General features: G+C 36.5%; 1 pseudogene; it reads right to left on the bottom strand.

Annotated features, from left to right (window-relative positions):
* Positions 1 to 2,438: 2,438 nt before the first annotated feature.
* On the bottom strand, positions 2,439 to 8,394 carry LOC132123272 (putative nuclease HARBI1; annotated as a pseudogene).
* Between the last annotated feature and the right edge of the window lie 1,525 nt (positions 8,395 to 9,919).

The following is a 9,919-nucleotide window of genomic DNA, read 5'->3' as shown; positions in this document are numbered from 1 at the left end:
TCTTTTTTTTTTATTTCGGGTTAGTTACATTCATTTTGGGCTACCAAAACCCCCCCAAAATTTTGCCTACCAAAATTTTGAAAATTTGCAAACCCTGCATTGTTAATAACGACATTGCTTGCGACCAATACAAGCCCTGTCAATTTTGACTCAGCAATTCTTTTGTGCGTTTTGAAGCTTGGAATGTAGCATGAAACAGCATGGAATCCCATTAATTGTATTCAAATTTAATTTATATTGGTTAGAAGATTTAAATGACATAACATTTTTTTTTTGTTGTTCATAGAAATTCTGTGGAAAACTGATGTTATTAAAAATAAAATGCAAAGAAAACACAAATCATATGACTGGTAGATGTCACTTTATTTAGAGTTGGAAAGCATAAAAACAAGACATCAGTAACAGTAGCATTCCTGTATGTGATGCAGTGCCGTCTAAGGGCCCGAAGATCACGGGCATCCAGTATGGTTTTCCAGCCTTGACCCTTACACACAGAGATTGTTCCAGATTCTCTGAATCTTTGGATGATATTATGCACTGTAGATGATGATAGCTTCAAACTCTTTGCAATTTTTCTCTGAGAAACTCCTTTCTGATATTGCTCCACTATATTTCGCCGCAGCATTGGGGGAATTGGTGATCCTCTGCCCATCTGGACTTCTGAGAGACACTGCCACCCTGTGAGGCTCTTTTTATACCCAATCATGTTCCCAATTGACCTAATAAGTTGCAAATTGGTCCTCCAGCTGTTCCTTATATGTACATTTATCTTTTCCGGCCTCTTATTGCTACCAGTCTCAACTTTTTTGGAATGTGTAGCTCTCATGAAATCCAAAAAGGACCAATATTTGGCATGACATTTCAAAATGTCTCACTTTCATCTATATTCTATTGTGAATAAAATATAAAAGTTTATGAGATTTGTAAATTATTCCATTCCTTTTTTACTCACAATTTGTACAGTGTCCCAACTTTTTTGGAATCGGGTTTGTATGTTACGGATTACTTTTTAAAACTTGTATTTTGTAATCTGTAGTGAAATACATTTTAAAAGTAACCTTCCCAGCCCTGGTCATTAAAGCATTAGTATGATACTGTAAATATATGCAAACACTTTATTTTGATGGTCAACCAACAGATAAACTGACATCAGTCTCTTTGCAAGTACATCAACTTATTGTACCATTCTAGATCCTGCCATTCTTGAGCATATAAATACTCTAATGAGAGTTAGCTGGCATGTAGTTACAAAGTTGCTTATAGTCGATTGATTAAGGGGACCATCAAAATAAAATGTAACCATATGAAACATTGAATTTTTTTTTTCAGTTGGATTATTAATCTCACATCAATTAATTGACATTAGCTCCACAGGAAAGACTCAAATAACAGTCAACATATAACCACTCACAAGCTGTAGTAAGATACTGTGTAGATCTTAAATAAACAATGTCAAGATATGATACAGTCCATTATACTGTAAATGAAGTACATTTAATATGGTGTTCATTGTGTGTTTTAAATAATCATACTCTTAAACTTATAACCTCAAATACAAGTATTATGATGTATTATAATTGTTAGGATTATTCATGAGTTGATATAACATAAGTTTTTTTATAATGCATTATGCAATCATTATTTTATTATAATGTCTTAAGAATACCCTTATAATGTATTATAAATATGGGCTTCATATAAAGTGTTAGCAATCTTTGTTAAATAAAAAGTCCAATGCCTATAAAGATACTCAATGCTTAGTCATGGTTTATAAACATTCGCAAATGATGAATAGTTTCCACTTTAGATTGGGTAATCATGAACAAATAATTGATAGATTATTTTTTAAGATGTGTACACAGAGATCTACACAACAAATAAATACCAACAAATGAAGGACATATGAACTCAAAGTTTACAGACATTTGTAAGAATTTCAGTGTACATTAAATAATCATGTGTCAATCATTAGGTAATGTAAGTTCATTAGTAAACATAAAAAGAACATTATCCTATATTTCTAGCTATGCAAATATATATTAACTAATGATCTTTAAAGCATTACATAATGTTTATTAATGATTTTTAAATTAAAGTTATTAAAAAGTGTTAATTAAAAACCTGCCAAGAAGACTTCTGGGACATATTTTAAACAAAAATGAAAATAAAATATAATAAATAGTATTTTCTATAAAGGGGAATGTGCTAAATTCTCATGACAATAACACCATAATGCCTAAAATCATAATGGTCCTAAAAATAGGCTTCATAATATATTCAAATATAATCAGTTGCATCTTTACATGTTCTAATTCAAACTGTTTGCATTGCAATATCTTTTGAATATTGAATGTGTTTCCAGTTGTTTGCAAAAAAAAAATGTATTTCCAACTTTTCCATGACTGTGGGAACCCTGTGAATAATGTAAATACATTCAATTAAAAAGCAAACCCTCCACAGTCAAAAGCATCAAAATCAGAGTCTCCATCAAAGTCGAAGCTGTGAAAGTGTGGTGACTCTATGGCTTGGCTGCAGGCGTGGTAAGAACTTCCTCCCCCCATCTCAGAGAAAGCTGTGGAGTGGGTGATTTCAGGAGCATGGACAGCCATGTTAGAGGATGTGGGTGGACAGGAGTTCAGGTAGCCCAGTGCTGAGGATGCGGCTGCTCCACCCATGAGCAGACAGACTGCTCTCACAGCCCGGGCATCGCTGCTGTTCCCGTGGCGCAGACAGTCTGCAGAGTGAGGGGGCGGAGCCACGGTGGGGCTGCGGGGAGGCCGCTGGTTTACACTGCCTAAAGTTCACAACAGAAACAGATAAGTGAATCATAAACACGCTGACCTTGTAGGCAGAATGAAAGAGGCTGTTAATTTTGTGCTGAGTCAGTGTTTACAGAGATCAGAGAGCAGTGATGGCACTTGAGCCTACTTTAATATTGTAATTTACAATGCTGTTCCCAACCCAGTTAAGCTGCCACTTTTCTCCAGCTAAACTTCAAACAAAACAAAATAAACAAGCTAAGACCATGTTAATACAATGTCAAACTCCTAATGGCAAATAGACAAGATTACAAACACTAACATGTTTTACAACCGACTAAAATGAACAGCATGTTATGGGAAGAGCTGAAATGCATGAGTGTAACTGACTAAGTGGCAGTAATGTTTATAAACTCAAATTCAGGCAGTCAAATTCATCACCGTTTTATTTTTGTTGTTGTCCACATTTGGTTGTGATGTTCCGAATCGTTGTATACAGTATACAACAGAAGTAAGTCCTTGCCTGTGCAATGATACTACTATATCAATAACTGTATTATTTCTAAGGTGACAAGTACAGATATATCTTACAAGTAAGACTATATTGAAAATACAGGCCCTCAAAGCAGCAAAACTGATCGTGAAGCTTCACAAAGATGGAAAAGGACATATGGAGATCAGTAACCAAGAAAAAAAAAATCATTTGAAACACAGGAGGAATAGATGAGCCACACTCCCACTAATCAGAGCTAAAGAGCCAAAGGAAACTGCCAAAATCACACAAGAGTCTTGTAAGGGTGGTTTCCCTACATTGGTTCAGGCTACAGGATTGTCAAATGACTAAAGAAACGTTATCAGCATGATGGCTTAAAACATTTCTTGTCTATTGTCTGTGATTACATAAAGAAGATGAAACTGAGACAAACTAAAACCAGAAGAACTTTGGTTGTACCTCCAAGATGCTTGAAGAAACCTTCCTGCAAAACTACCTGAAACACAATGTGCACGTTTACCTGGACAAAAGCGGTTTTAAATGCAAAGGCTGTTCACACTAAATATTGATTTGATTTAGATAATATAAGTTAATTGACAAATAAAATCCATTTATGACAATTTTTGTTTAAAGCATCCTTTCTTTACAGCATATTTACATAAGTGTCAAAAACTTCTCACAGAACTCTAGCTTTGGAGGCAGGGTACTAAAATGTCTTGAGGACATTGATACAGGTCTTCTGGATATAGTTTGTCTGAGTTTCATCTGTTTCTTCATGTAATCACAGACAGATTTGATGATGGTGAGATCAGGGGCACGTTCTTCGTACGTCGCTAACCCAGTTGGATTTGATTGTTGACGATTTGGCGTGATCTTGGATCATTTGGTTCTTCGAAGCTCATCCCGGAGCTGCTGTCATAGCAACAGGTCCGTAAGCTTAAACCTGCTCGGGAGCAGCTTATTTCATGTAAACAGGATTAGATCGCTTCTTTTCAACCAGAACTGATACTCAAAATATGTCTGCTACCACCGCTACTTTATTACAAGAGTATCGTACTGATCCAGGGACAATAATTTAAAATAATAATCATTTAAAAAATTATTTAAAAATAATATAAAAATGCTGTGTAGTCCATAACAGCCTACTATAGACACAGCCAGTTTTACTCACTGAAATATTTATTTGTCATAAAATTATTACTTCATAGTTGTATTAGAGTCTCACACACATGCTATACAGATAATAGAGTCGTGCATTATTTTGAGTGATGACTGCTATTATAAGAGTGGCTTGATGGAGCGCAGGAGATGCAGATAACATGATATTGACCCTTAAGAAACTTTCATTAATGCTGTCACGTAACAAATCTGTCCAAATATAAAATGAAATGAATAGATAATTTCTACATTGAAATAAAAATGTAAAGACTGCACAACTATTATAAATTGCGAATCTAAATAATTGGGAATCATGAAAAAAAAATTTAAACCAATAAAAACATGTATCTATTATCTGTTTCATGTATCTATTATAACATTTATGTAGTTTTGTTTGCTTGGCTGTTTCCTTATAAAAGTCCAGAAATTTGTCAAGTTTTTTGTCAGTGTCGTTTTAAATTATATGACGTCATTACATTGCCGTCTTGCCACCAGCCAATCGCTGCACTGCTGATCTTGGTTTCGAGTATCGATACATAACCCCTTTTAAGCCAACACATGAACGCGCAATTATCTCAGATAACTCAATCCAGCGATACTAATCATACACAACAGGTGTGTTCGAAGAACCCAATTAGCCGGACCATGATTAGCACGATGATATCATCTTGGATGTGTCATTTGATCTCGGATGTAATAAGCGACGTACGAATTCCCTTACGAAAAATAACCATGGTTTTATTATAGTAAAACTGTAGTAATCCATGGTTTTTTGGCGTGTTGACTACCATTTGTATAACCACAGATTTACTTCAAATACCATGGTTATACTATGGTTAATTTAGCAAAACCATGGTTAATTTGTGGTTACCATGGATTAACTATAGTAACCATGGTTTTTTGGTTTTATTTGTAGTAAAACCATGGTTCATTTTCATAAGGGAAGAACGGGCCCCAGGGGGTTGTTTCATAAAAGAAGCTTAGAAAAGCGGGGATTAAGCTCCAAAACCCGACTTGAATTAACCTAACAAATCAGTTGGGGGTTAAGGCGGTTTCATAAAAGGTAATTCAAGTTCACACAATCTCACTAATTTGAACCAGGTTTATCTAGTCTATATAATTGCGCGTGCACGCTATTCTTAAGAAGCCCTGATGGTGGAGCATAGATTCATCAATTTAACATGGCAACTAAAGGGAAAGAGAGAGCAGCGATGTTCACGGCAACTGAGCAGCAATTACTTCTCGAATCTTACGAAGAATTTAAACACATGATTACAAAAAAAGGAAATACGGCAGCAATTAATAAAACGAGAGAAAAAGGCTGGCAGGAAATTGCTGATCGTCTCAATGTGTAAGTAGCAATTAATGTAGGCCTACATTACTATATTTTATTTTACTTTTATTATTATTTTACTATATTTTTATATATTTTATTAAAGTTAAATTAAATGTGTGTCACTGTGTGTGTGTGTGTGTGTGTGTGGGTGTGTGTGTGTGTGTAACTTTTACAGCAGCAAATTAAGTGAAGAAAAAAGAACATGGCAGCAGGTGAAAATAAAATATAAAAATATTGTTCAGAATGGTAAGTATTAATTATAAAGTATAAATCTATGTAAGTACTTAAGCATAGCCAGCTTGATGTACAACTGTCCAGTCTCATGATGTTTAATAATTGCAGCTGCCAAAAAGAAGAGTGAGGTTGCTGGCACTTGGGGAGGGCCACCGACAGCCAACTTTACTCCTGCAGAGGAGCTGGCATTAGACCTGAATAAAGGGAGGCCTGTCATTGAGGGAATAGCATCTGGATCCATTCCATCTAGTATAAGAGATCACTACTTAAAAGGTATTTTATTTATTTTTATTCTTCCATTCCTAACTAAATATTTTTGTTTTATAGTGATGCCAAATTCTGTGTGCTTTCTGGATCCACCAGTCATCATGCTGAACCCTGTGAGTATGACAGTACGAGTTTAAAGCACTGATTTGTCAAGTGGTTATTTATTAAACCAAGTTTAATTAATGGTTTTAGGTTGAAGGCCCATCTACAGTTGAGGAGGATGAGGAAACTGTGTCAGTATGTTCAAGGAGGCCTGAGGTAGGCACAAATTTGCAAATTATATTTTTAATAGCCTACCTGTGAGGTGCTAAATTGTGTGTATTTGCATTATTGGCAACAGGATGCTGACACCCTTCTAGAGCCCTCTCAGTCTCACATGTGACCAAGTGAGTATTAAGAAATTACAAAAAAGTGCCAAGAGCACTAGATCAAATTGAAAAAAATAAAATACATTTCTGTTCCTACAAGACCCAGAATATAAAGGGAGTCTACAAAAGGTATCTCCTGAAACGAATGGAGGCCATAGATACTGACATCCAATATAAAAAACTCAAGATGAGAAAGTTGGAGCTGGAAATCCAACAGCTTGAGAAAAATGCAAGTAGAACTGCTATATTTAAAACAATGACACATGACCTTTTTGTTTTTTGACAACATTTAATTGTATGTTTTCACCCCCAACAGGCAGCTTCAACCTAAATAAAATAAAAAAAATAAAATATGACTTGTGTGTCTGGTAAATTAAGGGGAAAGTGAAAACCTTTAACATGGTTTGGACAGTATTAACTAAAATAATTATTGGCATAACTGTCTCTTATAACCCTGCCTATTTCATTGTCATCAAAAATGCCTTCAATGTCCCAGTCTTGCTCTACAACCATCCTTGGTTGCCTCTCTCTCCTCAGGCAGGCAATGTTATGTAGCACAACACATGCAACTACAATGTCACATGCCCTTTGTGGAATCACTCTGAGGTAATTCAGGCACTGGAACCTTGACTTGATGAGCCCAAATGCCATCTCTATACGAGCTCTTGTGCGTGCATGGGCAATATTGTAGTTGTGCTGTGCCTCAGTCTGCTTCTCCTGATAGGGAGTCAAGAGATAAGGCAGGCATGCATATCCCTTGTCTCCCAGCAAAACTCCTGAGAATTGACCTGAATTAAAAAAAAAAAAATTGAAGTTTTTTTAAAGCTGTAGTTTTTGCTATATGTTAAGTGACTAACATACCTTGTGCCAGTTGGTGGGAAAGAGAAGAGGCCCGAAAGATTCTGGTAATCATGCACTGAGCCAGGCCATTTTGCCTCTACATTTGTGATGATGCAGTCTGCATCACAAATCATCTAAATAATTAAAAATGTAGGTCACTACACTGGACTTACACACACACACACACATATATATAGAATTGTAAATGCATTTGCAATGAATAGAACACAGGTGCCCAGCTTATTGTAAAGAACAATCGCTTCTAGCCTACAATATAATCTCAGCGGGACTGTACCTGTACATTGATGCTGTGTAATGATTTCCTATTAACGAAGTCTGCTTCATGCGGACCAGACGGGCGCTTTATGCGCACGTGGGTGCAGTCCAGAGCTCCGATAACATTTGGGAAAGCTACAAAAGTTAAGTGTTTGTCTGTCAATTGCCATGTCTTACATTAACAGGCAATAAATATTTCCATTTTCTATATAGTTCTTATTTTAACTTACCAGCGATTCCATAAAAGGCTTGTTTAATACTGTGAATCGCTCTGTGGCCAGGGAAGGTGATGAACACATTGAGTAATTTTTTTAAAGACAGGTACACAATTCGTACAGAGCGGCAAACCGATGCTTTGCTGATATTCTCTGCATCTCCAACTGTGTACAAAAATGTTCCGCTGGCAAAAAAGCGAAGTGCAATGCACACAGTCTGCGGGACTGTGAGCGCTTTATTGCACCTTGTGCTATTTGCGATGTGTGGGCTCAGTAATCTGCAAATATATGCTATCCCTTCCCTCGAGAATCTATACAGCTCATGCAGGTAGTAGTCAGAAAAAGCCAACGGGTCTGCCCTGTCCCTGAAAGTACGCTCTCTTTGAAATGCCCTGCGTATGATTATCGCTCCCTCATCCACCACCTCATCAATGAAAGGACACGCCATGACTATGCGTCCTCCTACACGGGTGGAGCTCCCTATTTATAGACATTTAGGCTAATTGATTCATTACAAAAATCCCACCAACTAAACAAATAGGCCTACAATTACTTCTTTACATTTGTTTCACTTTTTGTATGTTCGAATTACATTTATTTTTAAAGTGCATTTGTTTTCATTGTTGGACTGATAGTGGTTAGGCCTACATGAAATAAAATGGCAGCATGCCAGAGAGTCCGATGTAATATCACATTCCTAGTGGGTCTGTGTTAAAACGGTATTCTGGTTAAGCATCAACTCAGGCTTATTCTGACCGTTAGCCTGCCCCGGACCAGGCTAGTTTCCCAGCATAAGTTTCCAGGGTAACGGAGTTTGAACTATTTTAAGTTTGCTTTATGAAACAGAATTCACAGACAATAAGTCTGACTAACCAAAATAAGCCTGGCTTATTTTCTAATCTTGTTTTATGGAACAACCCTCTGATCTCCATGAGGAGCAACGGCTGTTGTCAGACTGCTTGTGCATTCAATAATCTCACTACATTATTATTGGAATGTTTTGAAATGTAAACTGATATTTTCTACTGACACACTACAGCAAAAGATATACATAACTGGCTTCAAACCCTTATTTTTGGGTGAAAGTACTAATGTGCCTAAGACTTTTGCACAGTACTGTGCTTTACAAATGACATTGTTGCTACTTTATAAAGAATGAGCAAACAGTCATTCACAAAACTGATTAAATCTAGTGACAAACAGCCCTCATTTTAACTAAATATCAGAGTGATTGACAGAGATGAAGCAGAAACATTATGAGTGGTTTTGTACTAAATAATGACCCAGATGAGGGGAACTTAAAAAGAGGGAGAATTAAGGAATAAACAAGTCACAGGTGTGACAGCAGCTGTAGTAGTAATTGGGATAACGATGGGGAGGGAACCACAAAGACAACGAGCACATGGTGAACTGTCAAAACACAACAACAACCTGCCGATCAGACTGAAGTCATGACACTATGGTGTCGAACGCAGCACTAAGATCAAGTAAGTCTAGAAATGAGATGCAGCCTTGATCTGACGCAAGAAGCAGGTCATTTGTAATTTTAACAAGTCCAGTTTCTGTGCTATGGTGGGGCCTGAAACCTGACTGAAATTCTTCATACAGATTTTTTTTTTTTTTTTTTTTTGCAGGAAGGAGCACAATTAAGCAGATACAACTTTTTCAAAAATTTTAGACATAAACAGAAGATTTGAAATAGGCCTATAATTTGCCAGTACACTAGGATCTAGTTTTGGTTTCTTAATAAGAGGCCTAATAACCGCCAGCTTGAATGGTTTTGGGACGTGACCTAAAGATAACGACGCGTTAATGATATTGAGAAGCGGTTCTTCGGCTACAGGTAACAGCTCTTTTAGTAATTTAGTGGGTACAGGATCTAATAAACATGTTGTTGGTTTAGATACAGTGATAAGTTTATTTAGCTCTTCCTGTCCTATATTTGTAAAGCACTGCAGTTTATCTTTGGGTGC

The sequence above is a fragment of the Carassius carassius genome, chromosome 41, assembly GCF_963082965.1.
Source record: "Carassius carassius chromosome 41, fCarCar2.1, whole genome shotgun sequence".
Classification (NCBI taxonomy): Eukaryota; Metazoa; Chordata; class Actinopteri; order Cypriniformes; family Cyprinidae; genus Carassius; species Carassius carassius.
This window is presented reverse-complemented; position numbering and strand designations above follow the sequence as displayed.